The 7,658-nt window shown below is 44.1% G+C and overlaps 1 long non-coding RNA gene across 2 annotated transcripts in view; it reads left to right on the forward strand.

Moving 5' to 3' along the window:
• Positions 1 to 7,548, forward strand: part of LOC103662232 — a 37,379-nt gene extending 29,831 nt beyond the window's left edge. For both annotated transcript variants that reach the window (XR_005834883.1, XR_568381.2), the window contains exon 4: positions 5,795 to 7,548. This is a non-coding gene — a long non-coding RNA (uncharacterized LOC103662232). The remainder of the gene's footprint in view (positions 1 to 5,794) is intronic.
• The last annotated feature ends 110 nt before the right edge of the window (positions 7,549 to 7,658 follow it).

The raw sequence follows: 7,658 nt of genomic DNA on the forward strand, positions 1-7,658 counted from the left end.
ACATATTGGTCCAGAAATAAATTTAGTGGATTACCCATCTACAATACCAAACTATCTTTTCTGATATCCACCATGAGGTCCTCCGAAGATTTCCCACTGTTTTTATTTACTTAATGGCTAGAAAACCACAAACACAATCTGACCAATGAGAACCATCACCAGATTTACGCTTCTAAGGGTCTGGGTCCTCTGTTTCCTGGCTCCAGGCTGTGTCTTAACAAACATAATATCCTGTAGAAGTCATAATAGGCATAGGGAAAACAATATTCATTACAGTAAACATAAAACTAACTTTTGATAGAGCTATTGGGAATTCTGTGCCTGAGATTCCAGACAATCAGATCTGACCTTCATGCTTACACCTAAGAGTGGGGGAGCCACCTTCCGCTCCCATGGAAATTTACTACCCGTGGCGCAAAGAGAACAACAAATTAAGGAAGTCGTCATGGAACCTGGAGGAAGTAGACAATGCCAAATCTAACCTTTGCAACATGAAGTTGAAGTACTGAGCCGGAATGCCTTACAGACCTAACCCACTGCAGACTAAAAGGGTTGCTGAAAATGTACCCAGGGAAGGTTTAGAGGACTTGTAATCCACTTCGTGTCAAAATACTGCAGGAAAGCTCTCAGGACTTCGGTCTGCATTTTAAGATTTATTTATTTATTTATTTTGGAGGAAGAGCATGCGGGGGGCGGGGGCAGAGGGAGAGGGAGAGAATCTCAAGTGGACTCTGCACTGAGCACAGAGCCCCACCCAGGGCTTGTTCTGAGGACCCAAGATCATGACCTGAGCCAAAATCAAGAGTCAGAGGCCCAACGCCCCTGGTCTGCAATTTCAAAATACCACGTGTGTATCTTCTCAGCTATTTAAACAGATCAACAGCAACGCACCTGCGCAGGCAGGTAATTGCTCTGGGCACCTGCGATTTTTCTTCTTTTGATCTTCCACCCCGACCCCTGAGAACACGACTTCAGGCGCGCAACCTTGTGTGAGGCTCACGCTGTGGCATCGGTGCCACCGGCAGTTGTCTTGGCTCGTCTTCAGTGAACTCACTAACATTTTTATCGGTGAGGATGCTCACCGGTAAGGTTACTAACCTTAATTATACGGTGATCTCAGATTCTTCCTCGGTCGCTGAAGGTCACTCAGGTGGGCACCTGAGCTGTAACACTCTCCACACGTCATAGACAGGGGTCAAGGCACGCCGTGCTCACGCCCGCTTCCCAGAAATTCTGCATCCGCGCTGCCGACGCTCTGGCCTCACGCGCCGGCCACGGGTGATTGGCTAGAGTGGGGCATGTGGTTCAGGGGCCCGGCGTGGGCTGAGCCACTCAAATGCTACTCGACGGGAGTGTACACTGATGAACTCCTACGCGGTTTCCTTCGCCGGAAGGAGCAGCCTTGTGCGCCAGGAGGGGAAGACTGGGAGACCTAGGTGGAGAGAGACCGAGGAGGGCGGGGAGGAAGAGAGAAAACATGTGTGCACTGAGGCAGTGAGATCGTGAGCGGTGAGACCATCTCTCATATGCTCCGTGAGAGACACAGCTGAAACCCTTAATTCTTGGCTCTCTAGGTCCCAGGCTCCTTCCCGGGAACTGGCTGTATCCCTCCCTGTTGCTCTGTGGGATTCTCCCTGTCACACTCACTTCCGTGAGCTTCTGTCGTCACAGCCCACACTGCTGGAACAGAACCAAAGTATGTCCGGAACTCCTGTTTCTTGCATTCCTGACAAGACTTAGACTCAGCAATATTTCCTACTAATCATAAAATAGCAACTCAAGCTCCTGACCGTTGCTCATTCACAATAAAGGCCACAAAGAATTGGAATTCATGGATTTGTCCAAAAGCTCTTCCTTACAGCAGAAATTTAGCCCATGGCCCCTCTTCGGCCCACCATACATGAGTCCTGCAAAGGCCAAGGAGAACGGCGGTCTTTTGGAGCTGCGAAGACCGTCAGGAACCAAGATATAATGGGTGTATCTGGTTAGCAGTCTGGTGGAAAACCCTGTTACTTAATCACGCCCTCCTGTTTCACCTGCCACCGAGAGGTATTGTCCTCTGTGTTGGTAGTAAGCTTCTAGCACCTCATTTTTTCTGACTTCAGGTGTGCACTTTGGGTGTGTGCTTCTGCTTCTGACTCTGATAAACATCTGAGATGCACACAAGTGTTCCCACCATGGGCTGGCAGGTTCAGGCTGCCCATGCTCTTGCTTCCCAGTAGCCACACCAGCCTGACCCTCCCTCACTGTCGCCAACCTGGGACCTGCACGGAGGCTCAGCAGAGTCCAGGCTGAGGTCAGGCGTCGTCCACGGGCATGGAACGTGGCACGTGTGTTCCCTGGACGTCTTAAGGTTCTGTTCCTTTTCAGAAGTCTATGACCCCACTTCATAACATTCTTTCATGAGACATAATTTATTTAAAAACCTGTTTCTGGGTGAAATCAGTGACCTTGGATACTTTTAACCTCACTAGAGATACAATGTTTGCAAAACTTGGTTTGACCTCTAATGTCTACTGTGGACTTTCCATAGGTCACACTGACTGGATGAGTATGCCAGGGTATCATTAACTTCAGGAAGCTTCTCTCCCCAGGATGTCTAAAAACTAGCTCTCTTTAAGTCCTGGATCAATAAAAAGAAATTTCAGGGGGAAATACTCACACTCTTAGAGTCCTTGCTTGTTTAAGTGGTAACAGCTGTGCGTGGCTCTCATCAACTCGTGATTTGGAATTCATCTGATATTTGTATGAGCACTGTTCTCCTCACAATGACACAAGACCCACGTCCCTTCCCATAGGAGCTTGAAATCCAGTAACGAAATAAAGTGTGACGATGACGACTTTTGTTAGCACCAAGAACTGAAATCAACATGAGGTTCTTGCTACTTTCTGCTAAGAGTCTGTAGAAACCTATGAAAGCCTGGAGGGGCGATCCTAGCCCCATTCGCCACCTCGGTGAGGTGCCCTGAGCAAGGCACGCACTGCACAACTCCACACAGCGGCTTGGTTGCACCGGGAACAGCAAAAAACCCACAAAACAACAATAAAAATGCACTGCTCAAAATCTAGGCAAAATCCCAAGCTCCTAGATAAATAGCATCAGAATCTATTGGTTCCTGCCTGAGACTCCTGGTTTAGTGCTCTTAAAGTGTGCTCTCTAGACCAGTGTTATACCGTGAACCCTTTGCTGCAAGTCTGCAGTAACACATGCAGAAACGGAGAGGAAGCATTTAGAAACTTTTATAGCAACTTGATCTCGGTGTAACATTTTTATGGTATTTTTACAACAGTGCCAGTCTGCAAAGCATTGGAAAATTTAAAAACTTGTCCCTCACCATAAATAGTTTTAAAAGCACTGCTCTGCCACCATTTTCAAAGGGAAAAAGCCACTTTCCCTCCTGCTCTAAAAAGAGAATTGTGCAGTGTTTCCTTTTCTTGTACAGTTCATAGAGTAACTTTACAGTCACCCGCACTTGTAAAGACCTACAGGAGGGACAGCCGAAAATGCAACTACTAAATATAACGGGTCTCGTGAGCAGACACAAGTGTTCCATTATTACCTTGTGAAATATAAACCAAGTGGAAACATTAATTTCTCATTTACCTACTGCTGGCTAGTGCATTAAACGTAGATCACACATCCACCAGGGCTGAGTTTTTCTTTTAACCTATCTAGAATGTTAAATGATAGCCAAAGATCACTTTTGATAAGAGAGATATATTTATCTCTCCCATTTACCTACAAGGATACAAATATTTTATGACAAGCATCATTTTCACCATTCATCAGCTCATTTCTGCTCCTTTTTTATTTAAGAGAGTCATGAATATGTCTACTTGGAATCACACACTGAAAGTTCCAGAACATTCAAGCAACTTTTCAGGTCTTTGCTCCAGCTGTCAGTCCATTTACATCAGCTGCTTCTCTTCACCTGGCCCTGCGGCCCTTTCCACGATGCTCAGTACAGCAGAGAAGCCAGCACCCAAAGAGAATTCACGCACATGCTGACGGGTGCGCAAAGCAGTTCCCAAGCTGTTTCCCAGATTTTGTCCTTGGGGATGGCAGTGATAACAAGAAATGGGGCCAGGAAAGTCTCAGGCTTTTGTGTTTGTCCTGATAAATTTGTTGATCGTCGGTAAGGTGCACTGGAGTAAAGCTGTACGGTGTCCACGAAGCATTTTAGCATTGCCGATTTGACCCACATTCCACCTTTTTAAACTTGAGGGTGAGCAAAACCGTAAAATGCTTCGCTAGCACCTAGTTTTAACCACCGACCTCTATTTGGTTCCATCTAAATATTCCATGTGAGGCTTTATAAGTTAGGAGCAAAAAAAACAAAAAAAAAAACAAAAAAAAACTTTATTTACAAATAAGTTATTTCAGTGGGAAAAATATTTCTGTACTTAGGAATGCTTCTCGGAACACATTCCTGGTTTAAATAGGCCGCCTGTGCAGATGGGTTCTACAGCCCGTCTAGACCGAACTGGAAGTACTTAAAGCAAGCTTCTTTCTCTCTTTCTTTCTCTCTTTCTTTCTTTCTTTCTTTCTTTCTTTCTTTTCTCTTTCTTTCTTCTTTCTTTCTTCTTTTTTAATTTTAGGAACTCCTCTTGGCTTAAGCTTGCCAAGAATCATCACAAATAAGTGACCCTGACGGAAGCAAAATGACTTAAACCCACGCCCCGATGACATTGACTGTGAGGACCAATAGATGAATTATACATGGAAAGTTGGGTATTTATTTATTTATTTTTTAAGGTAATCTCTATGCCCAACATGGGGCTTTGAATTCACGACCCTGAGATAGTCGCATGCTCTACCGACTGAGCCAGCCAGGCGCCCCCCTCACCACCCCTGAGAACCCCCGAGAAAGCTGGTTTTTAAACAGAGAACAGTATTTCTCCAGAGACACCAGCCGGGATGAAACTTGAAATCCCATGTGTGGCTCACCCACCCGAGCTAGCTTGGCACCAACCTCGCTCCAACGGAGCTCTCGATTCCGCACACAGTCTCTGACCTGCCAGTGCAGACACATGGCACACAGCTCTGGCTGTTCCGCAGGGACTTGGGTCCAGGGGCTGTCGGTCGGGTACGGGAGCGAGCGGCTTTCCATTACTTACAAACCACGTTGATGTTAAATGTACACGTAATCCGGATAAGCTTTCATTTCCTCAGCCTACAGGATAGGATGGGATTAAAACCAAAGTGAATTAAGGGAAGACCCAACTATTTTGCACAAATAACACAAAGGTGATTACACAATTTGGACCCACTTAATTTTGTGTCTGACTGTGAAATAATTCTTGTGAAGAAAATAGGATTTGAAGGAAACTGAATGTCTATAGAGAAAAGTGTACCTAAATACAGTCAACATTTAGGTAATGAAACAGTAGTCAACTTAATGACAAGAAACCCAACAGACTTAAAATTTTAGATCTATGAAAATGTAGATTGTTATTTTTTGTTTTACACAGTAACTAGGCTTAAGCAGTGTGAGGCACATTCTTATGAAAACAATCACACCATCTGAGGAAACTGCTGACACCAATTCTGAATTAGTCATTTCTATACTTATATTTGTATAGGTTTTCACATATCAACTTAGTTATCAGTTCAAAAATATACCTTCTTTAATGTGGAATTCCCAACATTTCCAGAGTACTCAGAAGTTAGATTTTTTTTCCTCCCCAAGATTAGCTTGGACAGAACTAAAAGGGTCTTCTTTGATCTCACTAAAATATGAGAAAATCATCCGATATAGAACAATAATTATTTTCATACAAAATTCACTTGCAGGGAAATCCTCGGAAAATTAACGTGAATGCCCCTTGAATCGAACTGCTCTTCTCTCCCGGAGGCCGGGCAGATCCTACACTGGCTTGGTCTGGAGTCTCCCATACCCTAGAGAAGGCCCTGCGGCTTCCCCTCTGGGTGGAAATGACTTTGGTTCAAGACTGTGAAAGCCCACATCCAAGAAATGCAAGTCACCAGGGTGGCCCTGAATTAATACAGTTTCTTGGGGACCTTTTAAATGATAGTGTCCCGAGGCCGAAACCAGAAGCCACCTGTAATTATTTCTTTACTTTGGAGATGAAGTAAAAGAGGATCTGCCCCATCCATTCGGTCACCTAAACCCCCCTCACACTGGACTTCTGCGTGTAAGCCTGGAGGAAGCACTGAGATGAGAAGGCCGTGATATAAAGAATGTGAGAAGTAAAAGAAGTCCAAGTACCAGGCGGGGGGAATTAAACTTGCCCCCATCAAAAAAGTCCGTCTTGAAGATAAAAAACATTCTGAGGATGGATGGTGGTGTTGGTAACACAACAGTGTGAATGTCTTTAATGTCACTGAACCGTACATTTAAAGATGATTAAAATGGTAAATTTTATGTTATGTACATTTTGCTGCAATAAGAAAGTCTTGTACTGGTATTTATCCAACCCCTCGGTATGGACACCTATGGCCAAAACTTGAGAAATGTATTCTAGAATCAGAAGGCGACAGGGGTGCCTAGGTGGCTCAGTTGGTTAAGCCTCCAACTCTTGATCTCAGCTGGGTCTTGAACTCAGGATTGTGGGTTTGAGCCCTGCATTGGACTTAAATAAAATTTTTAAAAAAATCAGAAAGGGACAAGGACATATGTTTGCATTTTTGCTATCATTTTCTCATCATTTAAAACATATAAGGTTAGAAAGACATTAAATGTTGGCACCACACAGGAAATTCACCTCCAAGTTACTGTTGGCATTTAAAAGTGGTGCTAAGTTTATATATACTTTCTTCCAATTAGTTTGTTATTCACTACACTACTGAATTAAAAACAAAACAAGACCCAAAACACCCAGTACCTCCTCCCTTAAAAATCTTATTTGGGTGCCTTCCCAAAACACAGCAACTATTTAGAGGTCTTTACTTTTTACTTTCCTTGTATCAAAATGTCCTTTTCTCACAATCTGATCTCACCCCATCCTGCCCTGCCCCGCTCCCCCCAACACAAGGTTATGGATAAACATCATTGATTAATATGTCACAGAGCTGTAGGCTGCCCATCCCTGGGGAAAAGCTCTTCCTTTCAATCCTGGACTGATGTGGAAATCGTTACATTGGGTAAGGACATGCAAGGTGAGTGGTAACGTACAAATGCCAGTGAGATGCCTGGACAGCTCGATTGGAAGCCTAAGTCTAGAACAGACATTCCATGAATCTCACAGAGGCCTGCTGCAGTCATCGTGTCTGCTGGTGAACACAGAGGGTGGAGTTCATTTTTTCTTGGTCCCAGTAATGGATCATGGGGATAACTTTCAAAAGGGTCAATGAAATAACAGGAGTTATGCGAAATCATAGACGCTTCCAAGCAGGAATGCGCTATAAAGATCAATTAGGAACTCCTGTTTCGTGTGGCCATAAAGGTAACACACAGCCCCTTGGTCTGAGCTGATTGCTTTCCAACTCTTTAACCAGAAAATGAAATGATAGCAGGCACAGTACAACGTACCATCGGACATACTGATTATCCTCAGTACAAAAGAATCTGGATGTTATTTTCATATACCACAGCATTTAATATCCCATATTTTACGTAACAGTGGAAGCAGTATGGAAATGGGAGAAAACGTTAGCATCAAAAATGTTAAGTCCCTCTTGGAATGGATTTGTACCT

Source organism: Ursus maritimus, unplaced genomic scaffold, assembly GCF_017311325.1.
Source record: "Ursus maritimus isolate PB19 unplaced genomic scaffold, ASM1731132v1 scaffold_15, whole genome shotgun sequence".
Taxonomy (NCBI): domain Eukaryota; kingdom Metazoa; phylum Chordata; class Mammalia; order Carnivora; family Ursidae; genus Ursus; species Ursus maritimus.